Raw genomic sequence first — 15,333 nt, forward strand, 5'->3', positions numbered from 1 at the left:
CAGTATTGCTCAGTGAACGGTGACTGGTAGTCGATCTGCTGTAACCTGTTAAGGGATGTGATAACACTTTTATGTCCAAACAGTGGTGCAGGTTTGAGCTGGTGCCTCACAGGTTTTGGGAACCCGGTTCAATTCTGTGTAGTTTGTGATTATGTTTTCCCAGTGCCTGCATAGGTTTCTACTGGGTGCTCCCTTTTCCACATCCCCAAAACATGCAGGTTGGTAGGTTAACAGGCCACTGTAAATCGCTCCTGGTGTGCAGATGAGTGGTAATGTGGGATATGTTGATGGAGATGTGGGGAGATGACCTTGGAATGCAGGTACATAGTTCCTTGAAAGTCACAAGTAGAGAAGATGGTCAAGAAGGCTTTCTGCCCATTTGCCTTCATTCAGGGTTTTGAGTATAGAATTTGGGATGTTATAGTTGTACAAGATGGTGGTGAGGGCTTCATCTGGGAGTACCAATATGGCTGTATGGATCTGATGGCATTTTCCCATTCTACTGAAGCACCTTAATATATGTTTTGCTATCTATGCACTACAAGTTAAAGCAGTAAACAGTGTGTTATTGATAATGGATAAAGAAACCACTATCATCCCTTTCACAAACTCCTCCATGAGGCCACAGTTTGTAGTACTGTGCTCTGTTTTGGTCACCCTGCTGTAGTTTAACTAGAAAGAGTGAAGATTTGCAAGGATGTTGCCAGGGCTTGAGGGCCTGAACTGTAGGGAGAGGTTAGACAGGCTAGGACTTTATTTCTTGGAGTGCAGGATGAGGCATGATGTTATCAAGGTGTATAAGATCGTGAGGGAATAGATAATGTAGATGCACAGAGTCTTTTATCTAGTGTAGGGGCATCAAGAACCAGGGGACATAGGTTTAAGTTGAAAAGGGAAACATTTAATAGGAACTTGAGGGGTAACTTTTTCCACCCGGTGGATATACGGAATTAGCTACCAGAGGTGCTGGTCGAGTCAGGAACTATAACAGCATTTAAAAGACATTTGGACAGGTATATGAATAGGAAAGGTTTAGAGGGATATGGGCCTAATGTGGGGAGGTAGGATGCGTTCATGGGGTATCTTGGTCAACATGGGCAAGTTTTCCTGAAGGGCCTGTTTCCATGCTGTATGATTCTATGATTCTAATAAAATAGTTCAGGATAGGATTAATGTAAACACATGTGCCTGATGGCTAGTGCAGGATGGACCAAAGTGCCTGTTACTGTGATGCATCTTCAATCTATGAAGATGATCTATGAAAAATGTGCAAAATCATTGCACATACGATGTAACTTGATGTTCTTCAATCTAAGTTTCATTTTCCAATGATTACATTTTGACTATAATTACCTATATTTTGGTAGATATTGTTTAAAAATTAAGACTTTACAAAGACTTTGATAAATTGAAGGATTAATGAAAATATTATTTTAATAACCAGTCTATGCAATCCTTTACCGTTCAAGCAAATTCAAAACTTGGCACAATTAGATGGAATATGGGCCAACCATTTTATTAACATGAACTGATGAATCAAGGCATTTAAGTATTGAAAATAATATGGACAGTTTGGACAATGGACTACTTTTAGTCCTGATAGGTGATTAGATGATAAAGGTGAAACACAGAAACATTGAAACATAGAAAATAGGTGCCGGAGTAGGCCATTCGGCCCTTCGAGCCTGCACCACCATTCAATATGATCATGGCTGATCATCCAACTCAGTATCCCATACCTGCCTTCTCTCCATACCCCCTGATCCCGTTAGCCACAAGGGCCACATCTAACTCCCTCTTAAATATAGCCAATGAACTGGCCTCAACTACCTTCTGTGGCAGAGAGTTCCAGAGATTCACCACTCTCTGTGTGAAAAATGTTTTTCTCATCTCGGTCCTAAAGGATTTCCCCATTATCCTTAAGCTGTGACCCCTTGTCCTGGACTTCCCCAACATCGGGAACAATCTTCCTGTAGGTTTCTATAAGATCCCCCCTCAATCTCCTTGAGGTCTTGATTCATCAGTTCATAAGTTCTAGGAGCGGAATTAGGCCATTCGGCCCATCAAGTCTACTCAACCATTAAATCATGGCTGATCTATCTTTCCCTCTCAACCCCATGCTCCTACCTTCTCTCCATAACCCCTGACACCTGTACTAATTAAGGATCTGTCAATCCCCACAGAAAAAATATCCATTGACTTGGCCGTCTGTGGCAATGAATTCTATAGATTCACCACCTTCTGACTAAATAAATTCCTCCTTGTCTCCTTTCTGAAGTAACATCCTTTTATCCTGAGGTTATGGCCTCTGGTCCTAGACACTCCCACTCAAGAAAACATCCTCTCCGAGCATTTCACTTTTCGATAAGTTTCAATGAGGTCCCCCCATTTCCATCCAAACTCCAGCGACAATTCATTTAATATCTCCCCCATCAACTGTGGTTCTACACAAAGACTGGCATGCTGATCTTTGAATGGCCCTATCTTCAGGTTAACCAGAAAATCAATTTTAATTGCAATTGCTCCCTTCTTCTTTGACCCTAGCTCCAGTATTTAATAATTCTGCAGTATAAAGTGGATAAATGTGAGATTATCCACTTTGGTGGCAAGAACAAGACGGCAGATTATTATCTGAATGGTGTCAGATTAGGAAAAGGGGAGGTGCAACGAGACCTGGGTGGCCTTGTACATCAGTCACTGAAAGTAAGCTTGCAGGTACAGCAGGCAGTGAAGAAAGCAAATGGCATGTTGGCCTTCATAACGAGAAGATTTGAATATAGGAACAAGGAGGTCCTACTGCAGTTTTATAGGGCCCTGGTGAGACCGCACCTGGAGTATTGTGTGCAGTTTTGGATTTCTAGTTTGAGGAAGGACACTCTTGCTATTGAGGGAGTGCTGCGTAGGTTCACCAGGTTAATCCCAGAATGGCGGAACTGTCATATGATGAAAGAATGGATTGACTGGGCTTATATTCACTGAAATTTAGATGGATGAGGGGATCTTATATGTTTATATTATATGGTTATATCTTATAGAGACATATAAAATTCTTAAGGAATTGGACAGGCTAGATGCAGGAAATGTTTTCCCGATGTTGGGGGTGTCCTGAACCAGGGGTCACAGTTTAAGAATAAGGGGTAGGCCATTTAGGACTGAGATGTGGAAAAACTTTTTCACCCAGAGAGTTATGAATCTGTGAAATTCTCTGCCACAAAAGGCAGTGGAGACCAATTCACTGGATGTTTTCAAGAAAGAGTTGGATATAGCTCTTAGTGCTCAGGGAATCAAGGAGTATGGGGAGAAAGCAGGAACAGGGAACTGATTCTGGATGATCATCCATGATCATATTGAATGTTGGTGCTGGCGTGAAAGGCCGAATGGCCTATTCCTGCACCTATTTACTATATTTCTGTGTTTCTAATAACCATGAATTAGGCTCTGCATCAGAAATTAAGAGAAAAAGTAAACAAAAATGAGTAAATCAAAAACAAAGAAATTAATTAAGGAACATATAGCTTGTTGTATAATTTCCTCACTGACAGTACCCTCAATAACCATATAACCATATAACAATTACAGCACGGAAACAGGCCATCTCGACCCTTCGAGTCCGTGCCGAACACGTATTCTCCCCTATATACCTGCGCTCAGACCATAACCCTCCATTCCTTTCCCGTCCATATAACTATCCAAATTATTTTTAAATGATAAAAACGAACCTGCCTCCACCACCTTCACTGGAAGCTCATTCCACACAGCCACCACTCTCTGAGTAAAGAAGTTCCACCTCATGTTACCCCTAAACTTCTGTCCCTTAATTCTCAAGTCATGTCCCCTTGTTTGAATCTTCCCTACTCTTAGTGGGAAAAGCTTATCCACGTCAACTCTGTCTATCCCTCTCATCATTTTAAAGACCTCTATCAAGTCCCCCCTTAACCTTCTGCGCTCCAAAGAATAAAGCCCTAACTTGTTCAACCTTTCTCTGTAACTTAGTTGCTGAAACCCAATGTTAGTTGTTTTAATAAGGAAACAGCTATTAAGCATTTGAATCTTCAGTTGTCAGATCAAAGTATTACCATCTATGTGGCCTGAAGAGTTTGATGGCAAAGCTTTGCTTGTCTGCAAAAAAGACTCAAAAATTCAAAGGACTGAGGCTGCATTGCAGAGTTTGGGCGGTTATATGAACATTCATCAAAATCTGCAGGCAGTATGGAAGCTGGAAAGGGTGCAGAGAAGATTTATGAGGATGTTGCCATGACTCGACAGCCAGAGCTATAGGGAGAGGTTGAGTAGGCTAGGACTATATTCCTACAGAGCGCAGGAGGATGAGTGGTGATCTTATAGAGCTGTACAAAATCATTAGACTTGATCGGGTAAATGAGCCTTTTGCCCAAAGTAGGAGAATCAAGAACCAGAGGACATAAGTTTAAGGTGAGGAGAAAGATTTAACAGGAATCTGAGGGGATCTTTTTTACACAAAGGGTGGTGGGTGTATGGAAAGAGCTGCTGGACAAGGTACTTGAGGCAGGTAATCTTGCAATGATAAAGAGGCATCTAGACAGGTACATGGATAGAATGTTTGGAAGGAAATGGCCAAATGCAGGCAGGTGTAGATGGGCCGTGTTGTTCGGTGTGGGCAAGTTGGGCCAAAGTGCCTGTTTCCATGCTGTATTTTGGAACTCTGTACATGTAACTCTTGATGCATGAACAGTCACATGATGCACGAGATACTCATGTCAATCACATTAAGGCATTTAACAATGTTAGAAAAGGCATTAAAAATGCAAGTTTTTCATGTGATCCAATATTCCAATGACAAGCCCTAATTGCTCAAAAATGTGGAGGTGCCTGCATTTTGAGAACATTACAAAATTCAAAATGCTTTAAAATGTCACTGACAGTCCAGCAATATAAAACATCGAAAATAAAACAATATAACATGGGAACAAGCCCTTCGGCCCATTAAGCCTGTGCTGAACATGGTGCTAAATTAAATTAATCTCTTCTGCTTGCAATCCATATCTATTCATTCCCTGCATAACCATGTGCCTATCTAAAAGCCTCTATTATTGCATCTGCCTCCACCACTACCCCAAGCAGCGTGTTTCAGATGCCCAATACCATCTGTTGCCCCATGCATCTCTGTAAATCTCCAGCCATCGCACCTTAAAGCTATGCCATCTAATCTTTGACCTTTACACCCTGGGAATAAGTTTTGGACTGTCAGCCTCGCCTAATTTGATATACTTCTATTCAAGTCTTGGAATTATTTGAAAACATATTCACACCTGATGTAATGCGACTCTAATCTCTTGTGAACTCACATTGAAGATGATTTGACACCAATAGTCTTTAGTATCACAGGGTTGTAAGAGTGAGATCTTTTCACATTAATGTGTAAATTATGGTGTAAAACAGCGACACTGGCGACTGAACATTGATGAGTTCAGATGTAATTATTAATGTTTTTAACTTGGGTTAAATTAGATACTGAAGCTTTAAAAATTGTTTTTTTCATTCTTCTGACTCAGCTATCACCAGACTCGCAGACTCTTCCACCAAATGTCTTGGAACTGTGTTGCTCAGACGAAGTTATAATACCAAACAGCTGTAACAATTATTTTCTGAGAATGATCAGTTCATAAATAACTCAGAGATCCGGTCACCTAAAATGGTACTTTGACGCTCTCAGAATTCTAATACTTGTTCAGCACTTGCTGAAGTTATTTTCGGCAACATTCGCCATCCTTTTGTTTAAAAATACAAATTGGAAAATCTTCAGATTTTAAAAAGGGAATTAGTACTTCCATATGGTGTCCAGATGCTCTTACACCCCGAGGACAGTGGAAATCCAGCATGGTGATGGAATTTCTTTTGATATTTTGCCCATCACATAGTCAGCAAGAAGAATAACAAGTAAGATATTGCACTTTTACAAGTGACAAATAAGATAAATTTCAACAGGAATTGGACCTAGTTACTACTTTAAAATCAGCATTTAAAACAGCATTTAATTGACAAATGAATATTTCCTTTGCTGAAGATGCTCAATCAATAGCACCATTACATTCAACATCCTGATCATATTGGCATTATATTAAAAAAATATATTTTTCTGACATTTTTTATACCAACTTTCAATCAAAGAAATCCCAATCCACAAGCACTGCTATTTTTGTAATCTAAATTAAACAGAAAATGAAGGCAGCATCAGGCAGGTTACTGCAGCACCTTGTGTCTATCTTTGCTTAACTTTTGCATTGTTTACTTTTCATTAGAACTATTTAACCGTTGACCTGATATGCTAACACTGTTTCTACTTTCCTTCTCTCTCACCCCTACCACCATGAAACCGTCATGCCTCTTCACATATTCTCAAGTCACAATCTCCTTTAAATCCCCAGCAGCTATGGCCAGGTTACAAAGAACTAAGTCCATCCAGACTGTGCATAAAAACCCAATACAAAATAGGGTGGCGGGTTGCTGTTGTAAATAAGACATAGAAACATAGAAAATAGGTGCAGGAGTAGGCCATTCGGCCCTTCGAGCCTGCACCGCCATTCAATATGATCATGGCTGATCATCCAACTCAGTATCCCATCCCTGCCTTCTCTCCATACCCCCTGATCCCTTTAGCCACAAGGGCCACATCTAACTCCCTCTTAAATATAACCAATGAACTGGCCTCAACTACCTTCTGTGGTAGAGAATTCCAGAGATTCACCAGTGTAAAAAATGATTTTCTCATCTCGGTCCTAAAAGACTTCCCTATCCTTAAACTGTGACCCCTAGTTCTGGACTTCCCCAACATCGGGAATAATCTTCCTGCATCTAGCCTGTCCAACCCCTTAAGAATTTTGTAAGTCAGGGCCCACAGGAAACTCAAGATACAGAGACTATGGATGCTGGAATCTTGAGCACAACAAAAGTGCTAGCGGAACCCAATGGGTCAGGCAGCATCTATAGAGGGAAATGGACAGACTGGAAATGGTTCCTGATCGTGATTGGCCCCAGATGCACAGATGCTGCCTGATCTACTGAGTTCCTCCAGCTGGTTGTTTTTTACCCAAAGGAAACAATGTTGTCTTGTTTTCTCAATGGCAAAATATATCTCCCCTTGTACTGATACACTTTCAGAGCTATTAAGAACATGAGAGTTAGGTGCAGTAGTTGGCCATTTTACACTTTGAGCTTTTTCTTCCATTCTTCAAAATTATGGCTGATCTTCCAGTGCCACTGTCCCCATATCCCTTAATTCCTTTAATAACCAGAAATATACCAATCTTAACCAACTGCAATAGTCAATAGTCAATAGTCAGATTTATTCATCAGATACACAATGAAGTGCAGTGAAATGAACTTGCCAGCAGCGGTACAATAAAAAAGAACACACAGTACACAATAAAAATTTAACACAAAAACATCCGCCACAGCATTCATCACTGTGGTGGAAGGCACAAAGTTCAGTCAGCCCCCCTCCATTTTCCCCCGTGGTCGGGACCACAAACCTCCGCAGTCGCTGCTGCGGGCGGCCAGATGTACAGGCAAGGTAAGTCCCGAATCGGAACTTCCCTGCTGGAGACAGCGGCTTCAAGATGATGTAGCCACGCAGGCCGGCGGTCGAAGGTCTAAGTCCCCGCCGCGCCAGGGCTAGAAGCACCGCAAACCGCGGCTTGAAGGTGATGTCGGCCGAAGACCGGCGGTCGGAGCTCTTCTACTCCGGGGTCCCCAACAAGGGATCCCAGGCTCTGCAGACCGCGGCTTTAGGATGTAACAGTCGGCGGGCCAGCGATCAGAGGAAATGATGAAATGGTGAAACCTCCTCAGCCTCGAGGATGGAGAGTTCCAAAGGTTCACCACCATGTGCATTGACATTTCTCCCAGTCCTAAATTTTGTCCTGAGACTTCTTCCAGGGGAACTTCCTACTTCAGTCCAACAAGACCTTTAAAAATGTTGTAGGTTTACGTAAGATCACCTCTCATTCATCTACAGTAGACACAATCCTAGTTTTCTCAACATCTCCTCAGTCTACAGCAAACCCACTGTCTCTGGAACCAGTCGCTACTCTCTCCTTATGGCAGAACTTTATCGGGTTTTTTTCGGTAATGACCGAAAAAGTGTGCAAATACTCCAGACTGTTTTCGGCAATGACCGAAAATCTGTGCAAATATTCCAGATTCATGCTACTTCAATGAAATAAGATATCTTGCTAGTGGCAGGGTTGGAAGAGCCCTTGAGCTTGCTTAACAGGTCTGAGATTCTTGCTCCTTATGTGGACGAGATTGGAGGCAGAAGGAAGGATGAGCAACCCAAAAATGAGTCCCGTGGATGAGGGAGCCAAACAAGAGGTGGGAGAGAAGAGACATGAACTTGTAATTGTGGATCATATAGTCAGGGGAATAGGCACGATGATCAAGATTCCTGAAGGATGTGTTTCCTGCCAGATACCTGGATTCGGGACATCTCATCTGACTTGCAGAGGGATTTGGAGTTGGAAGGAAAAGATCCAGTTGTCATGGCCCATGTTGGTACCAACAACTCAGGTAGAACAAGGATAGAGGTTCTGCCGAGAGAATTTGAGCAGCTAGGATTTAAATTAAAAGCAGAAGCAAATAGGTAACAATCTCTGGTTTGGTACCTGAGCTACGAACAAAGTAGGAAAGGGTTGACAAGATTAGAGAGTTGAACGCGTGGCCCAGAGATTGGTGTGGGAGAAATGGGATTAAACTGGTGGGGCATTAGCAATAGTATTGGGGAAGGAGGGTGCTGTTCCGATGGGACAGATTTAATCTGAACCCGGCTGGGACCAGGGTTCTGGCGAATTGCATAACTCGAGCTGCAGATGGGGCTTTAAATGAAATAGCTGGGGGGTGGGGGGTTCAACAGATTGGAAAAGTATGCATTGAGTTAAAGGGAATAAGGTGCAGGAGAGGTTTCTGAAGTCTCCAGAATAATGAATAGAACAGGAAGTTTAGAGAAGGATAAGAGTCCCATGTCAGGCAACATGAAGAAGTAATTGGAGAAGGGGCATAGTGAATGCAGAACTGAAGGTATAATATTTAAATGCATGCAGTATACGAAACAAGGTAGATGAGCTTATTGCGCAGTTAGAAATTTGTGGGCACAACGTTATGGGCATCACAGAGGCATAGAGTAATATAGCATGGAAATAGGCCCTTCGGCCCAACTTGCCCATGCTGACCAACATGTCCCATCTACACTAGTCCCACCTACCTGCATTTGGCCATATTCTTCTAAACCTATCCTATCCATGTACTTGTCCAAATGTTTTTTTAAACGTTCTGATTGTAACTTCCTCAACTACCTCATTTGACAGCTCGTTCAAAATACCTCCCACCTAAAAAGGTTGCCCCCCCAGCTTCCTATTAAATCTTTCACTCTGCACCTTAAGTCATGGCTGAAAGAGGATCAGAGGTAAAAGCTGTACATTCAAGGGTACACATCCCATTGAAAAGACAGGCAGAGTTGGTGGGGTAGCTGTGTTGGGAGGAAACTGCAAGAGTAAAATCACTTTAAATGAATGAATGAATGAATGTTTATTGGCCAAGTATTTACATACAAGGAATGGAGGTATATACAGGCCTCTGAAAGGTAGCCAGGCAATAGGGTACAAATCACATCAGGAGGTAGAAAATGCATGCAAGATAGGCAATGTTACAGTAGTCATGGGTGATTTCAATTTGCAGGTAGACGTTATGGGAAAATAGGGAAAATAGGTTTGGTACTAGATCCCAAGAGAAGTAATTTTTAGAATGCTGACATTATAGTTTTTTAGAGCAGCTTGCAACTGTCCACTACTGAATAGGCAATTCTGAATTTGCTGTTGTGTAATGAACTAGATTTGAATGGGAAGCTAACCTTCAGGAGGCAGTGATCAGGTTAACTAACCCTCAGGAGGCAGTGATCATAACATGATAGAATTCAACCTGCATTTTGAGAGGGAGAAGCCAAAATCAGATGTATCAGTATTACTGCTGAGTAAAGGTAACTACAGTGGCATGAGGGAAGAGCTGGCTAAAGTCTGAAGAAGGGTTTCGGACCGAAACGGTGCCTATTTCCTTCGCTCCATTGATGCTGCCGCACCCGCTGAGTTTCTCCAGCATTTTTGTCTACCTTCGATTTTCCAGCATCTGCAGTTCCTTCTTGAACAGCTGGCTAAAGTTGATTGGAAGGGGATCCTAGCAGGAATGACGGTGGAGCAGCAATGGCAGGAGTTTCTGGGAGTAATTTGAAAAATGCAGGATCTATTCATCCCAAAGAGGAAGAAACATGCTAAGGGGAGAATGAGGTGACCGTGGCTGATAAAGGAAATCAAAAACTACGTAGACCTTAAAAAGAAGGCTTATAATATGACAATATTTAATGGGAAGCTAGAAAATTGGGAAGCTTTTTAAAACAAACAGATGGCAACTAAAAAAGCAATAAAGGGAGAAAAGCTGAAATGTGAAGGCAATAATATAAAAGATGAAATAAAACAAAAAGTTTTTTTTCAGATGTATAAAGAATAAAAGAGTGGTAAGACTGGACATTGGACCACTGAAATATAGCATTGTGGAAGTAGTTTGGATGAACAAAGAATTGGCGGATGAACTGAATAAGTTTTCAGTCTTCACAGTGGAAGACACCAGCAATATGCCAGAAATTCAAGAAAGTCAGAAGTGAGTGCAGTCACTATTACTACAGAGAAAGTGCTTGGGAAGCCAAAAGGTCTGAGCTTAGATAAATCACCTGGACCAGATAGTTTACGACCCAGGGTTCTGAAAGAAGTAAATGTGCTTTGATGAGAGGGATAGACAGAGTTGATGTGATCAAGCATTTCCCTTTGAGAATAGGGAAGATTCAAACAAGAGGACATGACTTCAGAATTAAGGGACAGAAGTTTAGGGGTAACATGAGGGGGAACTTCTTTACTCAGAGAGTGGTAGCGGTGTGGAATGAGCTTCCAGTGGAAGTGGTGGCGGCAGGTTTGTTGGTATCATTTAAAAATAAATTGGATAGGCATATGGATGAGAAGGGTATGGAGGGTTATGGTATGAGTGCAGGCTGGTGGGACTAAGGGAAAAAAGTTGTTCGGCACGGACTTGTAGGGCCGAGATGGCCTGTTTCCGTGCTGTAATTGTTATATGGTTATATGGTTAAATGTGGTGATTGTGGAGGCGTTAGTAGTGATGTTTCACGTATTGTTAGAGTCAGGAATAGTTCCAGAGGACTGGAAAATTGCAAATGTAACTCCACTGTTTCAGTAGGGAACGACGCAAATTAAAGGGAAATATAGGCCAATTAGATTGACTTCAGTGGTTGGTAAGATTTGTGTGTCCATTATTAAGGATGAGGTTTCAGGGTACCTGTAAGCACATGTTTAAATCGCCCAAAGTCAGCATGGTTTTGTTCAGGGGAGATCTTGCCTGACAAATCTGTTGGAATTCTGTAAAGAAGTAAGTAGCAGGATAGCGAAAGGAGAGTCCGTGGATGCTGTTTTCTTGGTTTTTCAGAAGGCCTTGATAAGGTCTCTGGACGCGTGCTGAAGGACTGCGCTGACCAGCTGGCTGGAGTCTGTACGAGGATTTTCAGCCAGTCTCTGGCCCAGTCCACTGTTCCACCCTGTCTGAAGTCCGCAACCATAGTCCCCTTGCCCAAAAAACCCCACATTTCCAGCCTCAACGACTACCGGCCAGTCGCACTCACACCAGTGGTGATGAAGTGTTTTGAAAAACTGGTCCGGGGTCACATCACATCACTCCTGCCCCGAAGCTTTGACCCCCACCAGTTTGCGTACAGAGCGAATAGATCTACAGAGGACGCTGTAGCCACAGCTCTCCATGCTGCACTGTCCCACCTGGAGCAGCGGGGGAGCTACGTGCGGATGCTCTTTGTGGACTACAGCTCTGCCTTTAATACCATCCTTCCCCACAAACTGGTGGACAAACTGGGGGACTTGGGACTTCCACACTCCACCTGCATGTGGATAAATAGCTTCCTGTCGGGTCGCAGCCAGAGAGTCAGAGTGGGCCATCACACATCCACGGCCCTCAGCCTCAGTACCGGCTCTCCACAGGGCTGCGTGCTGAGCCCCCTGCTCTACACCATCTACACACATGACTGCATCCCCGCCCACCACAGAAACACCATTGTCAAATTTGCGGATGACACTACGGTGGTGGGACTCATCTCCGGGGGGGACGAGTACGCCTACCGGGATGAGGTGGAGCAGCTGACAGTGTGGTGTGGAGAAAATAACCTGCTCCTTAACACCTTAAAGACCAAGGAGATAATAATAGACTTCAGGAAGAATAAAACGGACATGGTACCATTAATTATCAGAGGGGACTGTGTGGAGAGGGTGGCGGATTTCCGCTTCCTGGGAATCCATATTGAGGAGGACCTGACGTGGAGCGTGAACACCTCTGCGCTGCTGAAAAAGGTCCAGCAGAGACTGCACTTCCTGAGGGTGCTCAGGAAGAATAACATCACTCAGAGACTGCTGCTGTCCTTTTATCGGTGCTCCATTGAGAGCCTCCTAACATACTGTGTATGCGTATGGTACACCAGCTGCACAGCGACTCAGAGGAAAGCGCTCCAGAGGGCCATTGACAACGCCCAGAGGATTGTCGGATGCCCTCTCCTTACCTTGGAGGACTTACACAGTTCCCGCTGCATCAAAAAATCCCAGAGTATTATAAAGGACATTTCCCACCCCGGACACTCCCTGTTTGAACTGTTACCGTCAGGCAGACGGTACAGATCTACAAGGACAAGGACAAACAGACTTAAAAACAGTTTTTACCCCACTGCTATAAAGGCACTAAATGTAGCCGCCAAGGAACGCAGGGGCGATACATACATACATGAAATCGACAGAAGGATGTAGGGCTGGGTGTTTATGCGTGCTATTTTTATGATATTTATTTTAGTTGTTTATCTTTTTAAATATTTTACTTTGTATGTGTCGTTAGCTTTTAGAAATGTTTGAATGGTGCACTGACTGGCTGACATTTTACAATTTCGTTGTACATGGTTCATGTTACAATGACAATAAAGAAACTATTCTATTCTATTCTATTCTATAAGATGTCTCACTTGAGGCTGCTAAACACGAGAGGAGCCCATAGCATTAGAGGCAAGGTACGAGCATGGATAGAAGATTAGCTGAATGGCAGAAGGTAAAGAGTGGCAATAAAGGGAGCCTTTTCTAGTTGGTGGCTGGTGGCGTTCCACAGGGGTCGATGTTGGGTCGGCTACTTTTCATGTTATATGTTAATGGTATGAATGATGGAATTGATGGGTTTGTGGCCAGGTTTTCATATGATATATGAAGGTTAGGTGGTGTTGAGGAAGACTGGAGTCTGCAGAAGCAGTTGGACTGTTTGGGAGAGTGGGCAAAGAAGTAGCAAATGGATTGCAGCGTAGCAAAGTGTACGATCATGCACTTTGGTAGAAGGAATAAATGCGTAGACTATTTAGGTAGAGTAGATACACTATTTGAGTCCTTTACCCAGAGTAGGGGAATGAAGAACCAGAGGACATATGTGTAAGGTGAGACCGGAATCTGAGGGGGAACCTCTTCACACAGAGGGTGGTGGTATATAGAATGAGCTTCCAGAGGAGGTAGTTGAAGCAGATAATATAACAACATTTAAAATACATTTGGACAGGTTGTAAATGGGGTAGCTCAGTCAACATGAGCAAGTTGGGCTGAATGGCCTATTTCCATGCTGTTTGTATCCATTATTCTAAGACTCTGGCCTCCCATTTCATGCCTGACACCCATCCATGTACTCCAGCGATGCTGCCTGACTTTGTGTGCTTTGCTGAAGATTTCAGCACCTGCAGTTCCCCCTGTCCAGCGTTTATAGCTCATCCCTATTTGCCCTTGAGAAGGTTATGGTCAGCTGCTTTCGTGACCTTCTGGTTTTCTTATGAAAATAGTGACTCATGGAGTTGATGATTAAAGAGTTCCATGGTTAAGACTTAGTGATGATGGAAGACTCAATACATGTCTAAGTCATGATGTTGGAAGGGAAGCTGTAGATGGTGATGTTTCTATGCACTTGCCCTGCCTGACTGTCTTTCTGGTAATGATTGCTGAATTCAGAGTTGGTGTTACAGTGACTGAGGCGAGTAACCAGTGTGTTTTGTAGATGGACTCTGTTTCTATGCAAGTAGTCACTGTATTTGACCCCTCTGCCTGTTATTATTGTTCTGTACGCCAGCCTTCTCTGTGTTGATGTAGTTCTGTACAATGGCCGCCTGTGTTTTGACAGGTTTCTGTACAGCAGCACTTTGTGTGTTATTGTGGTTCTGTAAACGGCCTCCACTGTGCTGTGGTTCTGTGCATTGGCAATCTTTTTGTTATTGTGGTTCTGTAGTATTTTTGTACATGGCCTTCTCTGAGTTGCTTTGTACACTGGCACTTTGTGCTGGCACATTTCTGTACAATGGCCCTCCCTATGTAGTTGTGGTTCTGTGAACCACCACTCTGTGTGTTGTTGTGATTCTGTACACTACCACTCTGTGTTGTGGTAGTTCCGTACATCGCCCTCTGTGTTTAAATATAATTTAAGTTAAAAGACGAGCATGGAAACAGGCCCTTCGGCCCACCGAGTTCACACTGACTATTGATCACCCGTTCACACTAGTTCGCATCCAGCCCCTACATACTAAGGGCAATGTACACAGGACAATTAACCTACAAACAGCATAACTTTTGGATGTGGGGGGAAACTGGAGCGCTCAGATGAAATCCACATTGTCACAGGGAGAACGTACAAACTCCATTCAGACACCACCAAAGGTGAGGTTCGAACCCAGGTCTCAGGCATTAGGAGGCAGTAGCTCTAGCAGCTGTGACACTGTGCTGCTACTGTGTTGTGTGGTTCTGTACAGTGCCTTTCTGTGTGGCTCTGTACACTGGCCTTCTCTGTGTGCTTTTTCTTTTCTGTGCATGAGCACTCTGTGGGTTGTGGTTGTGTACACTAGGCCTCTGTGTTTGGCATGGAGTCAGAGTCATGTAGCACAGAAACTGGCCTTGCTATGCCGACTAGATTGGATACCAGAACTCATTATGTTTTAAGGTTTCTGTACACCTGCCTTAAGTGTGTCATACAGTCAGAGGCCCACTGTGTTTATGCCAACCTTCCAGGCACCCATTTACACTGCAGACTGTTGGAATTTGGAGCATCTGCGGGAGGAGCTCTGTGGGAGAAGCAGCATCTGTGGAGAGAAATGGATAACTTTTTTTCATTCTCCACATATTCCCAGCAACTCCCCAATGTTGTCACCTACACACGAGGGACAAATTGTCTGTCTATAAT

General features: G+C 43.2%; 1 protein-coding gene across 1 annotated transcript in view; it reads left to right on the forward strand.

Annotated features, from left to right (window-relative positions):
- itga9 (integrin subunit alpha 9) overlaps positions 1 to 15,333 on the forward strand; it is a 377,946-nt gene that overhangs the window by 189,783 nt on the left and 172,830 nt on the right. The window lies entirely within an intron of this gene.

The sequence above is a fragment of the Amblyraja radiata genome, chromosome 4 (assembly GCF_010909765.2).
Source record: "Amblyraja radiata isolate CabotCenter1 chromosome 4, sAmbRad1.1.pri, whole genome shotgun sequence".
Classification (NCBI taxonomy): domain Eukaryota; kingdom Metazoa; phylum Chordata; class Chondrichthyes; order Rajiformes; family Rajidae; genus Amblyraja; species Amblyraja radiata.